Source organism: Ascaphus truei, unplaced genomic scaffold, assembly GCF_040206685.1.
Source record: "Ascaphus truei isolate aAscTru1 unplaced genomic scaffold, aAscTru1.hap1 HAP1_SCAFFOLD_1649, whole genome shotgun sequence".
In the NCBI taxonomy this organism is placed as follows: Eukaryota; Metazoa; Chordata; class Amphibia; order Anura; family Ascaphidae; genus Ascaphus; species Ascaphus truei.
The window spans coordinates 18,730-32,738 of record NW_027454541.1 but is presented as its reverse complement, the minus strand read 5'-3'; the positions used below and the strand labels follow the sequence as shown (position 1 = coordinate 32,738).

The 14,009-nt window shown below is 43.5% G+C and overlaps 1 long non-coding RNA gene across 17 annotated transcripts in view; it reads left to right on the top strand.

Annotated features, from left to right (window-relative positions):
• Nucleotides 1-14,009, top strand: part of LOC142476707 (uncharacterized) — a 65,947-nt gene that overhangs the window by 39,067 nt on the left and 12,871 nt on the right. For 10 of the 17 annotated variants that reach the window (XR_012791916.1, XR_012791920.1, XR_012791919.1 and 7 more), the window contains 4 exons: nt 5,477-5,579; nt 6,826-6,936; nt 9,325-9,444; nt 10,467-10,562. This is a non-coding gene — a long non-coding RNA (uncharacterized LOC142476707). Of the gene's footprint in view, nt 1-5,476; nt 5,580-6,825; nt 6,937-9,324; nt 9,445-10,466; nt 10,563-12,008; nt 12,113-13,363; nt 13,475-14,009 lie in introns of all 17 variants that reach the window. The other 7 variants (XR_012791925.1, XR_012791927.1, XR_012791926.1 and 4 more) reach the window with 7 other exon arrangements.

Genomic DNA, 14,009 nt, shown 5'->3' with positions numbered 1-14,009 from the left:
ATATGGGCTTATCCATATATGTTCATCCACGTCACTAATGTGATGCCCGCACTGTTGCGGAGCTGGTACTTACGACGGGCACTTATTGTTTTATCAGTACTGCGTACCTGGACTCTACCGGCCTACTTTCAACACTAGTACGCAATATGTGCTTCACTACGAGTGAGTGGGGAATATTGGCATCACACAGTTCACTGTTGAATATGCCATTCAATCCATTTTGAAAATAGTAATGCACATGTGGTTTTGTTTTGTTTGCTTTTTGCAGTAATGAAGAATGGAAAAGTTATAGTTAAAATTAAATGGATGGGGGGGGACTAGATTCAGCATTTCATCATGAACTCTGCACTTGTGAGAATTTAACTTCTTGAATACCCCTGACAGGTACCACGCAACATTAAGACTATAAGTCTGCTGTGCAAGCTTTCGTGCTATACCTCCCCCTCAGGTTTTGATTTATACATTTGCTCCCTCAATTCATGTCCTCTAATATTTGAAAGCTCTCTCCTAGCATTTTCCTCTTTACCACAGAACGTCATCCCAATGTAACCTCTCTCTTGTTCTTTCTGCTGGCTGTTTCCTCACTCCTCTGTTAAACTTTTCTAATTTCTCTAACTTCCACACTCCTGCTTTTATCCACATGTTCTCCTCTTTCCTTCCCCTACCTTTGCATGTGTCTACACACTGTCACCATTTGTACAGACCTCTATTGCAGCTATTTCTGCACTGCTCCAATGAAAAGCACTCTTTAATACCCTATTCTCTGTGCCCCCTCTCTCTGCGCCCCCTCTTTTGGCGCCTCCTCTCTCTGCGCCCCCTCTCTCTGCGCCTATCTGTCTCATTCTCTCTACGTCCCTCTCTCTCTACATAGAGCTATCTCTGTCTCTCTCTACACCTATCTCTGTGTCTCCTTCTATGTTTGCTGATGTGTGGGATATCTCTTATAATCTTGAACCTGCTCATATACACATCGGGCCTCCCTGCCTCTGCCTCCCTGCTAAGAGTGTTAACCTATCTAATGTAATCCACATTCCTTTCCTTACTTTTCTCTTCCCTTCTCCTATGCCATCTGGAATGTCCGTTCTCTGACTAACAAGGCTCTAGTTGTACATGACCTCTTCTGCTCTCATCATTCACAATCAGTCATTCCCCTCACCCCATCATTACCTGTCCCACTGATTTGCCTCTGCTTAATTAAACTCTCCTCTGACATCTACTCTAACCTCTCTGCTCTCTCTCTCTTTCCGCTTAAACTAACAATCTTATTAACTCTTACAATGCTATCCTCCTATCTATATGCCCCCTCTAGGCTCTGACACACTTGTCGCCTCTAGCCCACACCCTTGGCTAAATTCCCAAACATGTTCATCACACTTCCACTCGCTGTTCTTAATGCCTATGAAGGAAATCACACAATTGATATTTGATTTTTTCTACAGTAAAAATGTCTCCAGTCCTGTATAAAGCTGCTCTCTGGGGCCAAAACCACACTACTTTTTTTTCACATTCATCAACACTCAAATTTAATTTACGCTGTCTTTTTTTCCCTGTATTTGACTCCCTCCACTAACCTTCTCCTCACACTTGCCATCCTTCCTTCACTTCTCCTCAAGCATTTGACTACTTCAGAGGCAAGGTGGATGCCACCCACAAGGAGATTCCTTCTGTCCCTTCCCCCTTCTCTCCTTCTACCTAATTCTCCTTCTGCATTTGACTCTTTTTCTTCTCTTACAGAGCTGGAAGCAAATCATCTTCTCTTCTCCCTCTACCACATGCCCTCTAGATCGTATCCCCTCACACCTTACTGCATCTCTTAGTCCCCACTCTCACCCACATCTTCAATTCCTCCCTATTCTCTGGCTCTTTACCCTCTTACGTACTTTAAGCCTGTAGTGGTCACCCTTTTCTCAGAAACAACCTACACCTATGTGCCTTACTAACTACCGCCCTGTATCCCTCCTGCTGTTTGCTCTCCTAATTGCTAGAATGTCAACATTCTTAAATCACATTCCCTCCTGGATCCTTTACAACCTGCCTTTCGTACAGCTCGTTCTACAGACTGTGCTTAAAGCAAATTCCCAAGGTCACTTTTTCCCTACTAATCCTACTTGATCTATCTGCTGCGTTTGATGCTCTCAATCACTCTCCTCTTCATATTCTAAACTCTCTCTTGGTATCCGTACACAGTTCTATCCTGGTTTTCATCATAACTTTCCTGTCACACATTCTCCATCTCTGTTGCTAACATGGTCTTCGTCTTCTATTGATCTGTCTGTGGGTATACATCAGGGCTCCTGTTCTGAGATCTCTCTTTCTCTCTACATACTATCATTTGGTGACCTCATCAACCTCTTTGTGACAATCCTATAAGATAACAAATACAAATATCAGGTCATGGGAATAAGTGATTTGGACATAAAAGTAACATTTCGGAAGTGTGGACAGACTAATACATCTTGTAGATTGCCTTTACAGTGTGATGTCATTGATTCAGTAGATTGTGTGCAGACCAGGACTGCAGTACAGTGTCACTCACATGGATGACTTGCGTGGTAGAAGCTCAAGAACAAGGATGTCAAACTCCAGTCCTCGAGGGCCGCAAACAGGCCAGGTTTTCAGGATATCCCTACTGAAAACCTGGCCTGTTTGGGACCCCTCGAGGACTGGAGTCTTGACATGCATGCTCCTAGAAGGAGGCACAGCTGTGGGTGGGAGGTGGATTTGCTTTGCATCAAATGGTTTGGAGCAAGTTTATTGTATGTATTATCATAATAACACTGCAATGCTTAACCTTTTATTTCAGGAGGGATGACTGCAGAACAGAAGTGAATATTGAAGCCATGTGTTCCTTTTCTTGCAAAAGAGAAAATTTGAAGGACAGTTGAAGAGAAGGAAAATTACTACACGAGACAGATAAGCAATGTGTATATTTCTCATTTACCATTTAGTATTTGTCGTTTTATTGACTCCACACAATCCGGCTGCTACGGGTTTTCACATTGAATATTTTCATCTCTACTCTACCCCTTCCTGTGATCTGAACCATGCAAGTTTTCGTTGATTCAATACATCATGAGTAGAGTGTGGCTACAGTATGAAGTAAAGACCCAAGGACCACATCCTACTACCATTCATAACAAGAACATGTGCAGTAGCGCACAGCTGCAGTTCTATGTGATTGTTATGAAAGGTTGAGGGTGGTTCAATTCTATGAATCTGGAGTGGGATGGATCCTGTTTGCATCATATGGTTTCATCTAGGCCAGTAGATTATATAACTCTCAGTACAGGTTACACATGGCATCAGTATTAGTGATTTAAAGAGGAGGAAGCTTCAATGTGGAGAACAAAGCCAAGTAATGTTGAAGTTACTCCTTTTACCATTTACTTGGTCAGTCTGTACTGTCTACTCTCCACACAGCTGCTAAGGATCTTCCATTTTAAATACTTTCACCCTCCTATTCTGCACTGCTTTGCTGCCCATTATTCAGAGATGCGTTCCAGTCATGTTTAGCACTCTGAATCTCTCTGCAGTCATTGGTTCAGCACATCATGGGTAGAGCATGGCTACAGATACAGCAAGCTATTATTATTTTACCGGCTGATCACCCATAATATTGCATTAAAACATAGAATACACTTAATTTCCAAAAGATTCAGTGATGCTGATAATGCAGAATCTCACAACATTTCCCATCATAATGCCATAATGCACAAGTGGGAGAAATAATCCTTGCTATATCTGTACATTGTGTGACGTATTACCTCAATGACCAATGAGAGCAAGTACATCTTCTGTATAGAGCGGCTGTGTTATGATGCAGTTATTGATCATCATTGACATAATCACAAGAATCTTATGCAAAGGGAAATTGTCCGCAGCGAAGTGAGATTTCAGCCCCCAAACGTCTGTAATATTAATGCAATGTCTTACTTTTGTTGCAGTGAACACTGAAGAGACGGATCTACTACAACACTGTACAGATGAGCATACGCTACAAGCAGCAAATGATCTTGCAGTTGACAGTATGTTGTCTGGTAATGTGCACAATTATTATTTATGGGCTACACACCACAGTGCTGGACATATTCTGTTAACTTCAACTCTACTCCTACCATGGAGATGTCTTCCTGGTGTCTGATTCAGTACATCATATGCACAGTGTGGTTATGATATGATGGATTGATTTAATGAACCCACCAACCAATGATGACATCTGCATCATCTTCTGTAAAGTGCAGCTACAGCATGATATTATCAGCATTTGGTGCGGTATAATCAGAGGTATCTATGTGCTTTTGGTGCTGTGTTTAAGTCCTCCAGCTTAACGCCCCTACACCTCCCACTACACAGGCATACTTACTTATGCATACACTGACATCTGGCATACCTACACACACCCCAGGGCCACTTCCTTCCCCTGATGTCAGGGAGAGGATGGGCATGCAGAGTGCAGTAAGTCTCCACGTTACTCTGGCCAACAGTCTTGGCCTACCTCCAGCATCTGTCACCCACAACATCTGTTCCCTCCTTGTAAAGTGCTGAACTATCTCACCTGGGTCAGTGCTATAGCTGATCACAGTGCCCGATCAGGATGTCACTGTGACAGGCAGCAGTGCAGATTGACCGGTCAATCAATGCAGTGCCGCAACATATGCACTAAATGAGATTTCCGTGCCCCCAGTCAGGTTACTCCCTGGGCAGTGACCCTGCTCACACCCTCCCCTAGTTCCACCTCTGATCACAATTATCTCTCTTGGAGAGTGTAGCAAATTGGAGTTGGGGGAATCTCACCTCTGCCATGCATGGTCACAATCTGGGCACAGGACCCAAATAGTGGCAATGTGGCACTTCTTACAGTAGAGAATAAGTAACTTTATCTTTACTTGTGTATTAAGGAACCTTATTTGCATTAAATTCAGTCCACATGGGACCAAGACTTTCTGGCTTACTGAACAAAGTGGAATTGTTTCGTAGAGGGTGGAGAATTGTATTTTATCTGAAATTACCCCCTCTGCACAAAATACAAACAATATACCCATACAAGTACTTGTGGAAGTTGTTGCCCTCTATCTTCCTGTGGTCTCTCCCTGTTTCTCACCGTGCCTCCTCCCATTTCCTTGCACCTGTGCGTCTCCGCATATATCCCTATACTCAGAGCCGGCTCCGGTCAGTGACATGGGATGCCCAAATATGAGCATACCCATATATGGGCATCCATGCCACTGACCGGAGCCCGCTCTGTTGCGGATATGGAGAGAGACTGGGAGATTTACATCCCCTTATAATTCATATGGTGCATAGTACCGGCACGTATTGTTTTACCGGTACTGTGTACCTTCCTACTTTCACACTGGTACAGTATATGCTGCAGTGGGACTGAGAGGGATATATGGTAACACATAGTCATTGTTGGGGGAATTCAATCCATTTTGAAAATAGTAATGAAATGTTTTTTACTTTTCTTTTTTTTCAGTAATGAAGAATGAAACATTCTGTTAAAATTGAATTGGAGGTGAACTGGATTCATCATCAACTCTGCACCAGTGTGAATTGATGTTCTTTAATGTTCTGATAAGGTACATGCAACATCTCTTCCTCAACCCCTGCACCACTCTCTGCCTCTTGCCTCTCTCTCTCCACCTCCCTGCTAAGCGTATTAAACCCATCTAATGTAATCCACATTCCATGTCTCACTTTACTCTTCACTTCTCACGTGCCCTCTGGAATGACTGCTCTCTGACTAACAAGGTCTATTTGTACATGACCTCTTCTGCTCTCATCATCCACCACCTCTCATTCCCCTCACCCCTGTCCTACTCGATACCTCAGCTTAATTGAACTCTCTCCTCTGACATCTACCCTTATCTCTAACCTCTCCTCACTTTCTGCTTAAACTAACTATCTTGTTAACTTTTACAATGCTATCATCTCCTCCTCCTCCCTCCTCCTCCTCCCTCCTCCTCCTCCCTCCTCCATCATATATATGCCCCTTCTAGGCTCTGACACACTCATCCCTCTAAGGCCATGATTATCATGGCACATGCTTGGTCATCCACAGTGTGTGCGAGCGATGCAGAGCCGCCTCGGACCTCAGTGCAGGGATTGCTGCATACCCCCAGCATCTGTCACCCACAAACAATACACACACTAATACTCCCCACAATACACACTATAATACCTCCTCAATACTAATCTCCCCCAATAATATTATAGCTCCAAACACAATATACACAACACCCTTACACAAGATACACAATCTAGTACTCTCCTCTGCACCTCTACACACAATATAATACTCCCACACACACAATATACACACTACCCTCCTACCCCCATAAAAATACAACCAATAATACACACACACTTTGTGGATGTTGGGACCAGCTCCCGGCATGCACCAGTGAAAGAGAGAGGCCCGCAGAAGCTCGGAAGAACTCCCTCCATCCGTGCCTTCCTCCGTTTCACATCTTCTCCCTGTCTCTCTCCCTCCCTTTCCTTGCATCTCCCTGCGTCTTTTACGTATACCCAGTCAGTGACGGCTCTGGTCACGTGATGCCTTAATATGGGCTTATCCATATATGTTCATCCACGTCACTAATGTGATGCCTGCACTGTTGCGGAGCTGGTACTTACGACGGGCACTTATTGTTTTATCAGTACTGCGTACCTGACTCTACCGGCCTACTTTCAACACTAGTACAATATGTGCTTCACTACGAGTGAGTGGGAATATTGGCATCACACAGTCACTGTTGAATATGCCATTCAATCCATTTTGAAAATAGTAATGCAATGTGGTTTGGTTTTGTTTGCTTTTTGCAGTAATGAAGAATGGAAAAGTTATATTAAAATTAAATTGGAGGGGGACTAGATTCAGCATTTCATCATGAACTCTGCACTTGTGAGAATTTAACTTCTTGAATACCCTGACAGGTACACGCAACATTAAGACTATAATCTGCTGTGCAAGCTTTCGTGCTATACCTCCCCCTCAGGTTTTGATTTATACATTTGCTCCCTCAATTCATGTCCTCTAATATTTGAAAGCTCTCTCCTAGCATTTTCTCTTTACCACAGAACGTCATCCCAATGTAACCTCTCTCTTGTTCTTTCTGCTTGCTGTTTCCTCACTCCTCTGTTAACTTTTCTAATTTCTCTAACTTCCACACTCCTGCTTTTATCCACATGTTCTCCTCTTTCCTTCCCCTACCTTTGCATGTGTCTACACACTGCACCATTTGTACAGACCTCTATTGCAGCTATTTCTGCACTGCTCAATGAAAAGCACTCTTTAATATCCTATTCTCTGGGCCCCCTCTCTCTGCGCCCCCCTCTTTTGGCGCCTCCTCTCTCTGCGCCCCCTCTCTCTGCGCCTATCTGTCTCATTCTCTCTACGTCCCTCTCTCTCTACATAGAGCTATCTCTGTCTCTCTCTACACCTATCTCTGTGTCTCCTTCTATGTTTGCTGATGTGTGGGATATCTCTTATAATCTTGAACCTGCTCATATAACACATCGGGCCTCCCTGCTAAGAGTGTTAACCTATCTAATGTAATCCACATTCCTTTCCTTACTTTTCTCTTCCCTTCTCCTATGCCATCTGGAATGTCCGTTCTCTGACTAACAAGGCTCTAGTTGTACATGACCTCTTCTGCTCTCATCATTCACAATCAGTCATTCCCCTCACCCCATCTTACCTGTCCCACTGATTTGCCTCTGCTTAATTAAACCTCTCCTCTGACATCTACTCTAACCTCTCTGCTCTCTCTCTCTTTCCGCTTAAACTAACAATCTTATTAACTCTTACAATGCTATCCTCCTATCTATATGCCCCCTCTAGGCTCTGACACACTTGTCCCTCTAGCCCACACCCCTTGGCTACAATTCCCAAACATGTTCATCACACTTCCACTCGCTGTTCTTAATGCCTATGAGGAAATCACACAATTGATATTTGATTTTTCCTACAGTAAAAATGTCTCCAGTCCTGTATAAAGCTGCTCTCTGGGGCCAAACCACACTACTTTTTTTTCACATTCATCAACACTCAAATTTAATTTACGCTGTCTTTTTTTCCCTGTATTTGACTCCCTCCACTAACCTTCTCCTCACACTTGCCATCCTTCCTTCACTTCTCCTCAAGCATTTGACTACTTCAGAGGCAAGGTGGATGCCACCCACAAGGAGATTCCTTCTGTCCCTTCCCCCTTCTCTCCTTCTACCTAATTCTCCTTCTGCATTTGACTCCTTTTCTTCTCTTACAGAGCTGGAAGCTAATCATCTTCTCTTCTCCCTCTACCACATGCCCTCTAGATCGTATCCCCTCACACCTTACTGCATCGATTAGTCCCCACTCTCACCCACATCTTCAATTCCTCCCTATTCTCTGGCTCTTTACCCTCTTACTTTAAGCCTGTAGTGGTCACCCTTTTCTCAGAAACAACCTACACCCCTATGTGCCTTACTAACTACCGCCCTGTATCCCTCCTGCTGTTTGTCTCCTAATTGCTAGAATGTCAACATTCTTAAATCACATTCCCTCCTGGATCCTTTACAACCTGCCTTTCGTACAGCTCGTTCTACAGACTGTGCTTAAAGCAAATTCCAAGGTCACTTTTTCCTACTAATCCTAACTTGATCTATCTGCTGCGTTTGATGCTCTCAATCACTCTCCTCCTTCATATTCTAAACTCTCTCTTGGTATCCGTAACACAGTTCTATCCTGGTTTTCATCATAACTTTCCTGTCACACATTCTCCATCTCTGTTGCTAACATGTCTTCGTCTTCTATTGATCTGTCTGTGGGTATACATCAGGGCTCTGTTCTGAGATCTCTCTTTCTCTCTACATACTATCATTTGGTGACCTCATCAACACTCTTTGTGACAATCCTATAAATAACAAATACAAATATCAGGTCATGGGAATAAGTGATTTGGACATAAAGTAACATTTCGGAAGTGTGGACAACTAATACATCTTGTAGATTGCCTTTACAGTGTGATGTCATTGATTCAGTAGATTGTGTGCAGACCAGGACTGCAGTACAGTGTCACTCACATGGATGACTTGCGTGTAGAAGCTCAAGAACAAGGATGTCAAACTCCAGTCCTCGAGGGCAGCAAACAGGCCAGGTTTTCAGGATATCCTACTGAAAACCTGGCCTGTTTGGGACCCTCGAGGACTGGAGTTTGACATGCATGCTCTAGAAGGAGCACAGCTGTGGGTGGGAGGTGGATTTGCTTTGCATCAAATGGTTTGGAGCAATGTTTATTGTATGTATTATCATAATAACAATGCAATGCTTAACTTTTATTTCAGGAGGGATGACTGCAGAACAGAAGTGAATATTGAAGCCATGTGTTCCTTTTCTTGCAAAAGAGAAAATTTGAAGGACAGTTGAAGAGAAGGAAAATTACTACACAGAGACAGATAAGCAATGTGTATATTTCTCATTTACCATTTAGTATTTGTCGTTTTATTGACTCCACACAATCCGGCTGCTACGGGTTTCACATTGAATATTTTCATCTCTACTCTACCCCTTCCTGTGATCTGAACCATGCAAGTTTTCGTTGATTCAATACATCATGAGTAGAGTGTGGCTACAGTATGAAGTAAAGACCCAAGGACCACATCTACTACCATTCATAACAAGAACATGTGCAGTAGCGCACAGCTGCAGTTCTATGTGATTGTTATGAAAGGTTGAGGTGGTTCAATTCTATGAATCTGGAGTGGGATGGATCCTGTTTGCATCATATGGTTTCATCTAGGCCAGTAGATTATATAACTCTCAGTACAGGTTACACATGGCATCAGTATTAGTGATTTAAAGAGGAGGAAAGCTTCAATGTGGAGAACAAAGCCAAGTAATGTTGAAGTTACTCCTTTTACCATTTACTTGGTCAGTCTGTACTGTCTACCTCTCCACACAGCTGCTAAGGATCTTCCATTTTAAATACTTTCACCTCCTATTCTGCCACTGCTTTGCTGCCCATTATTCAGAGATGCGTTCCAGTCATGTTTAGCACTCTGAATCTCTCCTGCAGTCATTGGTTCAGCACATCATGGGTAGAGCATGGCTACAGATACAGCAAGCTATTATTATTTTACCGGCTGATCACCCATAATATTGCATTAAAACATAGAATATCACTTAATTTCCAAAGATTCAGTGATGCTGATAATGCAGAATCTCACAACATTTCCCATCATAATGCCATAATGCACAAGTGGGAGAAATAATCCTTGCTATATCTGTACATTGTGTGACGTATTACCTCAATGACCAATGAGAGCAAGTACATCTTCTGTATAGAGCGGCTGTGTTATGATGCAGTTATTGATCATCATTGACATAATCACAAGAATCTTATGCAAAGGGAAATTGTCCGCAGCGAAGTGAGATTTCAGCCCCCAAACGTCTGTAATATTAATGCAATGTCTTACTTTTGTTGCAGTGAACACTGAAGAGACGGATCTACTACAACACTGTACAGGATGAGCATACGCTACAAGCAGCAAAATGATCTTGCAGTTGACAGTATGTTGTTCTGGTAATGTGCACAATTATTATTTAATGGGCTACACACCACAGTGCTGGACATATTCTGTTAACTTCAACTCTACTCCTAACATGGAGATGTCTTCCTGGTGTTACTGATTCAGTACATCATATGCACAGTGTGGTTATGATATGATGGATTGATTTAATGAACCCACCAACCAATGATGACATCTGCATCATCTTCTGTAAAGTGCAGCTACAGCATGATATTATCAGCATTTGGTGCGGTATAATCAGAGGTATCTATGTGCTTTTGTGCCTGTTTTAAGTCCTCCAGCTTAACGCCCCTACACCTCCCACTACACAGGCATACTTACTTATGCATACACTGACATCTGGCATACCTACACACACCCCAGGGCCACTTCCTTCCCCTGATGTCAGGGAGAGGATGGGCATGCAGAGTGCAGTAAGTCTCCACGTTACTCTGGCCAACAGTCTTGGCCTACCTCCAGCATCTGTCACCCACAACATCTGTTCCCTCCTTGTAAAGTGCTGAACTATCTCACCTGGGTCAGTGCTATAGCTGATCACAGTGCCCGATCAGGATGTCACTGTGACAGGCAGCAGTGCAGATTGACCGGTCAATCAATGCAGTGCCGCAACATATGCACTAAATGAGATTTCCGTGCCCCCAGTCAGGTTACTCCCTGGGCAGTGACCCTGCTCACACCCTCCCCTAGTTCCACCTCTGATCACAATTATCTCTCTTGGAGAGTGTAGCAAATTGGAGTTGGGGAATCTCACCTCTGCCATGCATGGTCACAATCTGGGCACAGGACCCAAATAGTGGGCAATGTGGCACTTCTTACAGTAGAGAATAAGTAACTTTATTCTTTACTTGTGTATTAAGGGACCTTATTTGCATTAAATTCAGTCCCACATGGGACCAAGACTTTCTGGCTTACTGAACAAAGTGGAATTGTTTCGTAGAGGGTGGAGAATTGTATTTTATCTGAAATTACCCCCTCTGCACAAAATACAAACAATTATACCCATACAAGTACCTTGTGGAAGTTGTTGCCCTCTATCTTCCTGTGGTCTCTCCCTGTTTCTCACCGTGCCTCCTCCCATTTCCTTGCACCTCTGCGTCTCCGCATATATCCCTATACTCAGAGCCGCTCCGGTCAGTGACATGGGATGCCCAAATATGAGCATACCCATATATGGGCATCCATGCCACTGACCGGAGCCCGCTCTGTTGCGGATATGGAGAGAGACTGGGAGATTTACATCCCCTTATAATTCATATGGTGCATAGTACCGGCACGTATTGTTTTACCGGTACTGTGTACCTTCCTACTTTCACACTGGTACAGTATATGCTGCAGTGGGACTGAGAGGGATATATTGGTAACACATAGTCATTGTTGGGGCGAATTCAATCCATTTTGAAAATAGTAATGAAATGTTTTTTACTTTTCTTTTTTTTCAGTAATGAAGAATGAAACATTTCTGTTAAAATTGAATTGGAGGTGAACTGGATTCATCATCAACTCTGCACCAGTGTGAATTGATGTTCTTTAATGTTCTGATAAGGTACATGCAACATCTCTTCCTCAACCCCTTCCTCAACCCCTACACCACTCTCTGCCTCTTGCCTCTCTCTCTCCACCTCCCTGCTAAGCGTATTAACCCATCTAATGTAATCCACATTCCATGTCCACTTTACTCTTCACTTCTCACGTGCCCTCTGGAATGTCTGCTCTCTGACTAACAAGGTCTATTTGTACATGACCTCTTCTGCTCTCATCATCCACCACTTCTCATTCCCCTCACCCCTGTCCTACTAGATACCTCAGCTTAATTGAACTCTCTCCTCTGACATCTACCCTTATCTCTAACCTCTCCTCACTTTCTGCTTAAACTAACTATCTTGTTAACTTTTACAATGCTATCATCTCCTCTCCTCCCTCCCTCCTCCCTCCTCCCTCCTCCATTATATATTTATATGCCCCTTCTAGGCTCTGACACACTCATCCCTCTAAGGCCATGATTATCATGGGCACATGCTTGGTCATCCACAGTGCGTGCGAGCGATGCAGAGCCGCCTCGGACCTCAGTGCAGGGATTGCTGCATACCCCAGCATCTGTCACCCACAAACAATACACACACTAATACTCCCCACAATACACACTATAATACCTCCTCAATACTAATCTCTCCAATAATATTATAGCTCCAAACACAATATACACAACACCCTTACACAAGATACACAATCTAGTACTCTCCTCTGCACCTCTACACACAATATAATACTCCCACACACACAATATACACACTACCCTCCTACCCCCATAAAATACAACAATAATACACACACACTTTGTGGATGTTGGGACCAGCTCCCGGCATGCACCAGTGAAAGAGAGAGGCCAGCAGAAGCTCGGAAGAACTCCCTCTCTCCATCCGTGCCTCCCTCCGTTTCCCATCTTCTCCCTGTCTCTCTCCCTCCCTTTCCTTGCATCTCCCTGCGTCTTTACGTATACCCAGTCAGTGACGGCTCTGGTCACGTGATGCCTTAATATGGGCTTATCCATATATGTTCATCCACGTCACTAATGTGATGCCCGCACTGTTGCGGAGCTGGTACTTACGACGCGCACTTATTGTTTTATCAGTACTGCGTACCTGACTCTACGGCCTACTTTCAACACTAGTACAATAAGTGCTTCACTACGAGTGAGTGGGGAATATTGGCATCACACAGTCACTGTTGAATATGCCATTCAATCCATTTTGAAAATAGTAATGCAATGTGGTTTTGTTTTGTTTGCTTTTTGCAGTAATGAAGAATGGATAAGTTATATTAAAATTAAATTGGAGGGGAACTGGATTCAGCATTTCATCATGAACTCTGCACTTGTGAGAATTTACCTTCTTGAATGCCCTGACAGGTACACGCAACTTTAAGACTATAATCTGCTGTGCAAGCTTTCGTGCTATACCTCCCCCTCAGGTTTTGATTTATACATTTGCTCCCTCAAGTCATGTCCTCTAATATTTGAAAGCTCTCTCCTAGCATTTTCTCTCTACCACAGAACGTCATCCCAATGTAACCTCTCTCTTGTTCTCTCTGCTTGCTGTTTCCTCACTCCTCTGTTAAACTTTTCTAATTTCTCTAACTTCCACACTCCTGCTTTTATCCACATGTTCTCTTTCCTTCCCCTACCTTTGCATGTGTCTACACACTGCACCATTTGTACAGACCTCTATTGCAGCTATTTCTGCACTGCTCAATGAAAAGCACTCTTTAATATCCTATTCTCTGTGCCCCCTCTCTCTGCGCCCCCTCTTTTGGCGCCTCCTCTCTCTGCGCCCCCTCTCTCTGCGCCTATCTGTCTCATTCTCTCTACGTCCCTCTCTCTCTACATAGAGCTATCTCTGTCTCTCTCTACACCTATCTCTGTGTCTCCTTCTATGTTTGCTGAT